The following is an 11,903-nucleotide window of genomic DNA, read 5'->3' as shown; positions in this document are numbered from 1 at the left end:
GAAACAATTACACTCAGTGACCAAAGACGGTTGTGGTATAAAATGGGCGCACAGCTCCAATCCGTCCCCTCAGCCTGGCTGACCGCAGGGCATGTGGTGACAGACTCATGGTTCAATGCGTCTCCTCTGTGCCTGATCCACTGCAGGGGGGAGTCTGTTACAGCGCTCCGCGTGCCAGCCTGGCTCTTTAGCTCCAGCCCTGGCAACTCCTGCGCTAGGGGCCTTTGTTCGATCCCTGGCATCAGCCAAAATGGCAGCCATCACAACAGTGGCCCTGTCTTGTTTTCAGGTGGGAAGCTGAAAGTAATGCGGCTGATGACGAAAGGGACACTTGTTTTGTTCCTAAGGGTTGCCCAAGGCAGAGCTATAGAGACTCCAGAATGGAGCGAGGCCACGGATCTGTCTGCGCTGAGACAGAAAACATGAGAGACACGGGTATGCCACCAGGTCCTTCCCTTTTGTACATGCTGGCACCTCCAAGAGCATTTAACCTCACCCTGGGGAACATTCCTCGCTTGGATCATCACAATGGAGCTTGTCTTGGCTGTTCTGCTCTTCCTCTATGTGCCGAACTCTCCACTGGTGTCAGCTGGAAATGAGCCCATAGAGTGAGAGCAGGAGGTCAGAGTCAGGATCTGCCCTGGGAACAGAGAGTGGAATTTACTGGCCTCCATGCGCACTGAACTCCTCAGAATCCAGCAGGCCGTGGCCAGCTAATTCGCCCTTCTGAAGACTTCCCATCCTTTAATGTCCACTCCCCCCAAACCTCCGTGGCAGCGTGGATTTGCTTTCGTGCTGTGCCGCTGCAGCCTCAGAACCCTATGGTGTACTCACGGGGCCGCTGGCAGGCAGTGCCATGCCAGGCACCAGCAGAATGCCCTGGGAAGAGGGCGGGATGGCAATCTCCACCAGCATCGGTGCCGACTTCCTCTCAACCCAGGGGGTGCTAGACCCCCCCTCTGCCCCACGCCCCATCCCCACTCCATCCCTTCCCCCAACCCCCCACCCCACCTCTTCCCACCCTCGCTCTACCCCTGCCCCCACTCCACCCCTTCCCCCAAGCTCCCAACCCTACCCCACCTCTTCCCGCCCCATCCCCGCTCCCGCCCAGTGCCTCCTGCACACCATGGAACAACTGACCTACGGTGGGTGGGAGGGAGGGGGAGAAGTTGATCAGTGGGGCTGCCAGCAGGGAGGAGGCATTCAGGGGGACAGCTGGCACCTGCTAATTTTTTTCCGTGGGTGCTCCTATATTATAAAATAACAATCCCAGAGACCCAGTTACAGCGTGGTTGGGTTCGGCAGTGTAGATGGGCCCTTAGCATGTTACCAAATTGTGCTACAGCCTTGCTTTGTCCAACTGTAGTATGGTTCGAGGAGACCATTGTGTCCCATCTATTCTACAATATGCAACCAGGAAGCTGAGGGGCAACAGGGTTGTAAATGGAGCCCCTAATAGGTTTATTTTTACAGTGCAGCTGGGCCCTGAGATGGTACCAGAGCCTCACTGGTCCCTGTCAGAAGAAAAAGGTCAGTGCTGTACAAAGTTCTACAAGCTGAATGTACAAAGCCACATGGGTAGAGTTGTGCCCATCATCACTAATGCGCAGGCACAATGAACGTGCCAAGTCATTAGGCAAGGGAAGGAGCTTAGAGAGATGGAAGCTCCCACCTTCCCTGACATACCCTTCTTGGGGCTCATGCCTGGAGTGCTGCTGTCACCTCAGCCAGGGGAAAAAAGTATTGGCTTTGTCAAACAATAAGGTCTTAATTGGGCTGGAGACCCGCTAAAGAGTAACAGTTAAAACGCCCATGCAGGGGATTGTGGGTGGCGTTATGTAAATGTCATAGAGGCTGAAACAATTGTGCCACAGTGGTAGAGATGAGGCTCCTTAGAGGCTGGGAGAATGTGCAAGTGTCGGCGTTGCCTGTCTGGACATGAATCACGTCCAGCCGCTGCGTTGAAACAACAGGACCCTGCTGTCTGTCAGGAACCCAGCGGTCACGGCGTGCAATTCTAACCCCACTGCTATTGGCTGGCAGCAATGCATTCGTTGGCTAGCCATAGTAACTGGGCTGCGGGCTGCTGCCTGGGTTCAACGCCAGGGAGTCCCATGTGGTCTGGTCAGGTCAGGTCTTTGATTCAGGGAGGTTCTGGGAACCTGCAGCCGCTGCAGCTGGGCTTCAGTCAGAGAAGCACCTGTGACAAGCATCAGAATCAATCAAAAGGATGCTGTGCTGGCAGCCGCTGATCCAGTCTCTGTTTGATGGCCACTCTCAGCATGAACCTGACTCAGAGGCCCTGAGGCTGCAACGCCTCTTGCTGTCAGCTACTGTGCTCATGTCTTCCTCTGATTTCCGTTCACCTTTCCTCTCCCTGTTCTCTTCAAAGCTTTTAGTGCCCCTAGCAATAGCCAGTCATGAGCTATGCGTGAAATGAAGGGAGAAAGGAAAGGCCTGGGCTGCCCTCCCTCTGCCACTGTCTTAGGAGCCTTATAATGCCAGGCTTAAGAGTGAGTCTTGGCATGAGGCCTGGAGGAAACCACCCTGCAGACTGACCTTCGCTTCCCAGGTGCATCCCTGGAAACTTGCTGATGTCCCCAGTCTGAATCAATGGAATTTGCAGTGGCTTGGCAGCCCTGCTGATTCCCGTGCCCACCTCGGGCTGTGTTCTTGTCAGCTCTTGCAAGCTAAGTAAGGTGGCTGACTCAGTAATCTAAGAAGAGAAATGGGGTACCATGTTGGTGATTCAGTTGGCACTCTTTCCTCTGAATTAGTGATGAACCAATGCCCCGGTGTCGTCTTAGGAGATGCCATGCTGTCGGAGGTGCTGTCCTTTCGCAGACACACAAAACCAATCCCTGACATGACAAATCCAATGGTACTTTTGGCAGGAGGGAGGGGTGTTAGTCCTGCAAGAGTTTTGCCATTCTGTTTCTCTAATTTCCCCTGCAATTTCAATGTGATACATAATTCCATTTCACTTGCTGTCCAAACTTGTTGGCATAGTTTTACTGTGAGCTGTTAAACCACATCCATGTTCCACCCCAGTGATGGGTGCATTTCAGCAGTGGATGAAGTGATTCCCATGTATATACTTTAGAAGGTGTAACGGGTAAAGTGCTTTGAAATCCAGGCTACTCTAGAAATACAAGATACTATGTATTCTGATCGAACCACTGGGCATTTCCCTTCTCCAACTTTTTATTATCAGGAATGCTTGCACTGGAACAAGAGCATTGTGTCTTAAATGTCTGATGGCTCCTGTTTATTCCTCATGTGATTTCATGACCCTTCATGGCATCATGAATGTGAGTACAGGTCTGCCTCATCTTACGCGGGGGTTCCGTTCTGCAGTTAGCGCGTAAAGTGAAAACCGCGTATAGCCAAAACCCCATTGAGGTCAATGGCGGGCGAAATCGCCCGCACTACAGGTATAGTATTAAAACTGTTGTTTTTCTCTTTTTCGTTTGTTTTTGCCGACCATGTAAAGTTGAAATCACGCATGTTAAATGCACGTCAGATGCGACAGACCTGTATTGTGATGTTCCATAGGACCGTTGAGATTCCGCTAGGGAATAAGCTGCAGTCACTTACAAATTCTGAAGGCACTAAGAACTGTTTTCCTGCACGTGTCATAGCTGTAAAGAACAAGGGGGAGAAACACAGAAAACAGACTCCTCTGTAGATACAAAGTTTATCCTTGTTTTCTTTGGCTTGTCAGCTGTCATGCACGAATCCATGGATACCCTGAATTTCAGGCTTCTACCCCACAATTGTGCTTATCTTAAGAAACCTACACAAAGTGGATGCTGCTAAGAGCTCTTCCAAAACAGCCTCTCTATACTGTCATTGTAGCACACCTAACAGTCTCCATGTCGGTTTACAGCTGCTTTACAATGAAACTCCTGGATTTTTACGTGGGGGCTCTTTGGAGTAGGGGCTGCTCTTGCTTAGCGTCTATTCAGAGCCGGGCACAATGTAGGTGCTTCTAGAACCAAGTAGAGGAAGGGTGATGCCGTGATCAGAACAGGAAGCTTGTGGGTTAGGAGACGGGGATTCAATTCCCTGCTCAGTCACAGACCATCTGGGTGACTTAGTCTCTTCGTGCCACAGCATTGCCGTGCCTCAGAGGAGTGTTGTAAGAATAAATCCATTCTAAATTGGGCAGTGCCCAGACCTGATGGCAATGGAGGCCATGTAAGCACCCTAGCTGGAAGTAATAAATAATTAATAATATTTGGAACCAGGTAGCATCATATAAACACTAACTAATCCCAGTTTCAACACAGTGTGGCTTTATTATCCCCATTTCACAGGTGGGTAAAACAGAGGCAGAGAAGTTAAGTGACTGGCTACAGAGGGAGGGTGGGAGTGGATTAGAAGAGAGACATTCCTGGCTCTCAGACCATTACCCCACCCTACCTCTTTAAAATAAAAGCAGTGGCTTGCTTCTCTGATGCTTGCCTGTCACTACAGGTATAGTATTTTTGTTTCTTGTCTAGTTACAGGGCCGTGGATCTCTGAAGATGTGGCTGCTCCTGCTGGTGGGGGGAAATGTATAGGTGAGTGGTTCTTGCTTTAAAGGGGCAGTGGTAGCTAAAGGAACAGGTGCCTGCTGTGTTCTTAATCATTAGACCGGAATGGAGTTCAACCCTGCCAAAGATGTTCTATCTCTCTACTTCATCCACTCTGCTTCTCTCAGGAAGTCCCCAGTTTAGTTCCCTCACTAAGGCAGGGTTATCTGCTACTTCTGCTTGTGGGTGGATATCACCAAACAACAATTCTAAAGGATAGAACACAAAGAACTCACAATAAGACCATTGTAGGTGTAAAACTTGTCTTATTAAAAGGAGTTGTTGCTTTTATTATTTATTTGTATTGCAGTAGCATCTAAGAACCCCAATCATTGGCTAGTACTGCTGTATTATTTTATTATAGTTTGTTATCATATGAATATATATCATGCTTTATTTGTATTGTGGGCATGCCTAGAAGCTTGGGCCTCCAGTGCTAGGTACTATACAAACATATACCAAAAAGATGGCCCCTGCCCAGCACAGCTTACAATCAACGTTTCAGATGAAATAAGTGGATGTGACAAACTGATGTGGGTGGATATCACCAAACAACAATGCTAAAGGATAGAACACAAAGAACTCACAATAAGACCATTGTAGGTGTAAAATGCACTTACAGGGTCACTCCATATAAAAGTGAGTTAAAACTCCGAATCTGTGTATTAATATCTTTGACTCTAAAACCTGAAAGAGTTTTAAAAAAATCTAGGGATTTTCAAGAGTGTTGATCAAATTCTGCTTCTGCTGCACCCCAAGGTAAAGCTCTCATTGACTTCAGTGGCAGCAGAGTTAGGCCAGTGTTGTACGCTCCTGAAAATCCCACCCCATTTCCTTTACCATTTATTTAGAACATGTTGGCAGTCCAACACAAAAGGCTCAGCCCGCTTCCCCAGCAAAAATAACTCCACCGGCGATCACTCAGCTCAGAACCACTCCACACCCTTGTCACTCAACACCGCCTTAATCAAAGGCCTGCAAAAAGAAATGAGCCTTTTGCCCTGCACTTGTGCCCTATTTGATCAACCACGAAATCAGATTCCAGAGTCATGGATCTTCTGCTGTCTCTGTTCACTTTTCATGCCTCCTTGTTCAAGCTGAAGGAAGCTAAGCTAGTTGGTTTCACGACCTGGTTCTAGTCGGTTTCATGTTCAGCTTTTTACCCATGATTCCAGTGCTGCTGCAGCACAAGCAAACAAAATGCAAACCCTGCTTCCACCGACATTTAATAAAAAACAAAACATTCAGACGTGGGGTCTAAGCAGTTTGAGCGTGTCCCACTAATGTGCTTTGGGGAGGATATTGGTGGCATTATGTTTGTTTTTAATATAAAGAGCAAAATGAACTGATTCCAAATGGCACTAGCAGGGAAACTAAGTAAGTGGCATGACAGAGATCATCCTGTGAACATTAACATCTTAAACATAATCACAGGCTGGGTCTTTCCACCTTGACCCTAGCATTACACATAAAGATCCTCCACGTCCCATGATGAGACATGGGGTCTTTGCTACCAAGAAACAGAATTAATCAGAAACCTACAGGAAAAGTGGAGGAAGAGTGTGAAAACAGATGGAAATTTAATTTTTTAATGACAGCAGCAGATGGCAAAAGACACAAAAGTGTATTCACACCATGTCAGAGCCATTTATAGACTGCCTGGCACCGCCATAATGCATTCCAATAGGGTTTAGATTATTGCTCCCCTGAGACATGCAGGCAATTGGCTTTCGAGTGGAATTGTATTATTTTTCTTGCTGCAAACTCTGAAAATAAAAGTTTCACTGTGGTTACAGTCACTGATAGGTAAGTGGCGGAGTAAATATATTGAATGAATTTGACTGTGCATTGCCTCCCAATGCCTAAGGAGAGAATATTCTGACCTCAGAGCTTCACTCTCTTCTCACAGTGGCTTTACACCATCAGAAGGCTATTGTCTTCAGTGTTACCCTACAGCAGCCAAACTGGAGAATCAGGCCTGCAGTGATTTCAGTGAGAGATCTAAAGGCACAAAATGTGGGCTGTTTGAGATCTGAATCTTGATCTGCATTTTGCAAATTAATCCACCCAGATGTGGACACCCCTGAACGTTGAGGTGTTTGAAAGCCAAAGCGGGATTTTGGAGCTTATGTCCATCTCTTGTGTTAAAATCAAGACAGAGCTGAGTTATGGAGATTGGATCTGGAAATGCATTGGAATCTGAGCTTCTCCTAAGTCTGGATTGCTGATTTCAAATGTAAAGCTGGGCTTCTTGCCTTTTCCCAGCCCATTTCCTCCTCCTGTTTCATCCTGCTATTGTGATCAGCACAGGCCTGTATGACTTTCCCATGGATGGAGCAGCAGAAGCTGCTTTGACTGTCAGAGGGAAGGGACCTTCAGAACAAAGATCTTCACTAAGGACGTCTCTATGTTTGGGATCTTTGCCTCTGTGTAGCTATCCCAGTGTAGCTCCACCAATGCAACCTCTCAGGGTAGACACATTGCACTTGTTTAAATCAGGACTTGCAGTGGTGCAGCCTACCTTGATTAGAAGCTGGAAGCTCTTTGAGTCCCACATACACCCTACTTGAGGGTTCTCTGCATCAGAATGAATTTAGAGCTAATAGAACCCAGGGCAGGGCTTACCTAACACAATTTCTTTGTGAGTTACTCTTTTCACTATTTCAGGTTTGCTCCAGTGTTAGAGTTGCTCTTTAAACCTGTGAAGATCAGAGCTGTCAGAAATCTGGTGATTACCATTGCTAAGGGTTGCATCGTGAGTCTTCTGTGTTTTGATTTCCGGGGGCCGGGGTTTGCACCTGAGTTTTGTTTTGAATGCGGGGGTTCAAACAAACTCAAAATGTCAAAAGCGTACTCAAGCATCATCACTGAGTTTTGCCTGGTTTGGGGCTGAAATCATGGCTGTTGCACTAGAAATACATAGAGAGATGGAGACAAGCCAATGACAACCGTTTCCAAAACCAAACTCGCGTCTGGTTTTATTGTTGCCAGCCAGCGCTCATGATATTTGGTGTTTTTCTTAACGCCTCAGCTCCTGGAGACTGGTGGTTCCATCTTCCATGAGAATCTCTATTCAAGAACTCCCTTTAAAACAAGAAGTCATTTTTTCGCCCTGATTGTTGTGGAGGAGAGCTGAAAAAGGTGATGTCTAAGGGCTCAGAAACCAGGAAGTGGATAAAAAGGACCGCACCTGTATTAGTGTTAAACATCTCATGATTTTCAAACCAATCTCACGATTTGGGGCCTGACGCCTTTTTTTTTTAAATGCTTGGGGTTAGTGATCTTGCTGACTCCACGTGCAATTGGCACTATTTGGTCCCTCCTTGTTGGCAGGCACAGCAAGGAAGCCAAGGGTGATCCAGTGATGGAGACTAAACTGCTTTCACACCCCCAACAAATGATTCCCCCGGTCAGAAATGAGACACCTCGCCGGGGGCAGTAAGCAGGGGCAGCTTGTCCTGATGCTGTCCCTCTTCCACTGATAAACAGAGGCCTGCGGAGCTGCCCGTCTGGCACTTTTCATACACACAAAACTCACTTAATTAAAAAAAAAGCCCTTAGGGAGTCATAAAATATCGATCGATAAAAATCAATCGATAGGAACCATTGGCAGCTGCTGCGAGCAAGATGGCGCTTCGATTTGTTTTTTATGGGAAGGGGGTGAGAGCAGAGTGAAGGAAAATCAGACTCAGACATAACAAGGCCTTTGAGTGACAGCTGCAAAATGGGATTATTATCATCCTGCAACTATGGTGCTATCATTTTTCATTTTTATTCATGCAATGTAGAGCGGCTCGGCTCTCAATGCTATAGATCCTGGTTTGGGTGAAGGAGAGAATAACGGAGTGGCTGATGAGGGGTAAGAAGAGGAAAAGTGGCTTCTTGGGAAAGACTTTTTGTGGGGAAACGCAGTATACCTGACACTGGGTCCTTTTTATTCTTCCCATTGCATCAAGGTTGCTGCTGTTGCTGGGACACGATGGAGGCAAGACAGAGAAATAGGTGGTGTTTTGAACAGGATCACAAGAACACACCATTAAATAGATCTGTCACTGCTAATATTGTTTGAAGGCTTTCTGTTTCCATGACAACCTGACAACCTAACAGCCTGGCTGACAGTGCTCTAAATCACTCCGGGATAAAAGCCTTTTATTTTTTTCTTTCCCCTGCATAACTTTGGACATTAACATCTTCAATGTGTCTTGACAGTTTTATTTGTTGTTTTTTTCTTAGAATCATAGGGTTAGAAGGCACCACAAGGATCATCTCGTCTAACCCCCTGCCAAGATGCAGGATTTGTTGTGTCTGAACCATCCAAGACAGATGGCTATCCAGCCTCCTTTTGAAAACCTCCAGTGAAGAAGCTTCCACAACCTCCCTAGGCAGTCTGTTCCATTGTCCTACTGTTCTTACAGTTAGAAAGTTTTTCCTGAGATTTAATCTAAATCTGCTAAACTGTAATTTGAACCCATTGCCTCTTGTCCTGTCCTCTTTGGCAAAAGAGAACTTTTCTTTATCTTTTTTCATGGCAGCCTTTCAAGTATCTGAAGTCCACTGTCATATCCCCACTTAATCTCCTCTTTTCCAAACTAAAAGTACCCAGTTCCTTCAGTCTTTGTTCATATGGCTTGCATTCCATCCCTTTGATCATCTTTGTTGCTCGCCTCTGAATCCTTTCCAGTTTCTCTACATCCTTTCTATACATTGGAGACCAAAATTGGATACAGTACTTCATCTGAAGCCTAACCAGTGCCGAGTAGAGTGGTACTATCACCTCCCATGACTTTCATGCTATGCTTGTTAACGCAATCTAAAACTGCACTTACTTTTTTTGCAACAGCATCGCATTGCTGACGCATGCTGAGGTTTTGATCCACCACAACTCCTAGATCCTTTTTAGCAGTGCTGCTGCCAAGGCAGTTTTCTCCCATTCTGTATTTGTGCATTTGGATTTTCTTCCCTAAGTGTAGCACCTTATATTTCATAGAATCATAGAATATCAGGGTTGGAAGGGACCTCAGGAGTTCATCTAGTCCAACCCCCTGCTCAAAGCAGGACCAATTCCCAACTAAATCATCCCCGCCAGGGCTTTGTCAAGCCGGGCCTTAAAAACCTCTATGGAAGTAGATTCCACCACCTCCCTAGGGAACCCATTCCAGTGCTTCACCACCCTCCTAGTGAAAAAGTTTTTCCTAATATCCAACCTAAACCTCCCTCACTGCAACTTGAGACCATTACTCCTTGTTCTGTCATCAGGTACCACTGAGACCAGTCTAGATCCATCCTCTTTGGAACCCCCTTTCAGGTAGTTGAAAGCAGCTATCAAATCCCCCCTCATTCTTCTCTTCTGCAGACTAAACAATCCCAGTTCCCTCAGCCTCTCCTCATAAGTCATGTGCTCCAGCCCTCTAATCATTTTTGTTGCCCTCCGTTGGACTCTTTCCAATTTTTCCACATCCTTCTTGTCGTGTGGGGCCCAAAACTGGACACAGTACTCCAGATGAGGCCTCACCAATGTCGAATAGAGGGGAATGATCATGTCCCTCGATCAGCTGGCAATGCCCCTACTTATACAGCCCAAAATGCTGTTAGCCTTCTTGGCAACAAGGGCACACTGTTGACTCATATCTAGCTTCTCGTCCACTGTAACCCCATTTGTTTTTTTTGAATTTCATTTTGTTGTTTATAGCCCAGTTCTCCAATTTATCAAGATCCCTCTGAATTTTAGTTCTATCCTGCCAAGTATAGGGGCACCTGGAATTGGCCACTGTCAGAAGACAGGATATGGGGCTAGATAAATCTTTGGTCTGACCCAGTATGGCCATTCTTATGTTCTCTTAACAGTAGTTCTGTCGAGCCCGCATTTCTCCAGCTTACTTATCAAAGTATCAGGTCAACAGCCTTGCTGAAGTCCAGGTATATTATGTTCACCACATTCCTCCTAGCCACCAAATCAGTTACCCTGTCAAAGAAGGAAATCAAGCTGGTTTGGAATGATTTGTTCTTGGTAAATCCATGCTGTCTGCTAGTGATTACCCCTTCATCCTCCCTTCTTAAACACATCGATTGCTGGGTGTTTGGAGATGTTTTTTTCTTTTTAATTACCAAGTGACGGGGAGAAGGATCAAGATTAGAGGTGAGGAATAGTTGAAAAATCCCTCCTTAAAATACTTCTCTGCTGTGATGCTCGCAACATACCCAGCAATGATTGTGGGCAGGCAGGCAGCTGGTTTGCTGGGACTGTTGTTTTTCATGCTGATTAATGCCATCTCTTTATTTCCATGGGCTCAGTCCGGTTGTCTATTGTATCCATCGGTTGGCTGTGACCTTACACTAGAGCATAAGCTCTTCAGGGCTGGGACTATCTGTTATACCAAGGGTCGGCAACGTTCGGCACGCGGCTCGCCAGGGTAAGCCAGGCAGGAAGCGGCGCGGGCCGAGGAATGTGCTGGCCACGGCTTCCTACCACCCCCATTGGCCCGGGATGGCGAACCGCGGCCAGTGGGGGCCGCGATCGGCCGAACCTGCCGCGTCAGCAGGTAAATAAACTGGCCCGGCCCGCTAGGGTGCTTACCCCGGCGAGCCGCGTGCTGAACATTGCCGATCCCTGTGTTATACATTTGTACAGTGCCTAGTACAATAGAGCCTTGGCCTCTAGGTGCTATCTTATTAATATTAATGAATCAAGGTCCCTTCTCGGTCCAAGACACACCACTGTCAAGGATAGCGATGGGAAAACAAAGCAACAATTCCGTAAACCGGCAGTTAAAGAAATACAGAGTGAAGAGTCAAATGCCTAAACCAAACGGGCAGAACAGATTACAGGCTGTGAATCGCTCAGATACTATGGTAATGGGGATTGGGGACCATATAAGAACAGCAGAGAGGTGAAAGGCAGCAGAGGATTGGGAACTCACTGCTTTTGGCATCTACAGCGAGGTCAGGTGTTTACCTGCAGCGTAGCTGTACTTGGGCCAACCTTTGGCAGAGGTGTAAGCTGTGCCTCGTGCCTAAAACCCCAGGGTAGGCCAGGGCTGAGACTCGGGCTCTTGGCGGAAGTCTCAGGCCTTGCTCAGGGTCGGGGCCCGGTGTGCCAAGACCCAGTGGCGCCGGGCCGCAAAGGTGATGCTGATTAGCAGGGAGGGGAGCGGAGCACAGGCCCCCAGGCTGCAAAGGAGAGAGATGGCTCTGGAGTCCTGCAGCCGGCTGGAAACATGGCGCAAGCTGCCCAGGAGGGGAGATTGGCCCCTAACGTAAAACATCTGGAGCAGGGGCAGCTCTGTTCCCCTGGGGGCTGGAGGGGGCGGAGCAGGAGACAAGGGACTG

Source organism: Malaclemys terrapin, chromosome 14, assembly GCF_027887155.1.
Source record: "Malaclemys terrapin pileata isolate rMalTer1 chromosome 14, rMalTer1.hap1, whole genome shotgun sequence".
NCBI lineage: Eukaryota > Metazoa > Chordata > Testudines > Emydidae > Malaclemys > Malaclemys terrapin.
This window is presented reverse-complemented; position numbering follows the sequence as displayed.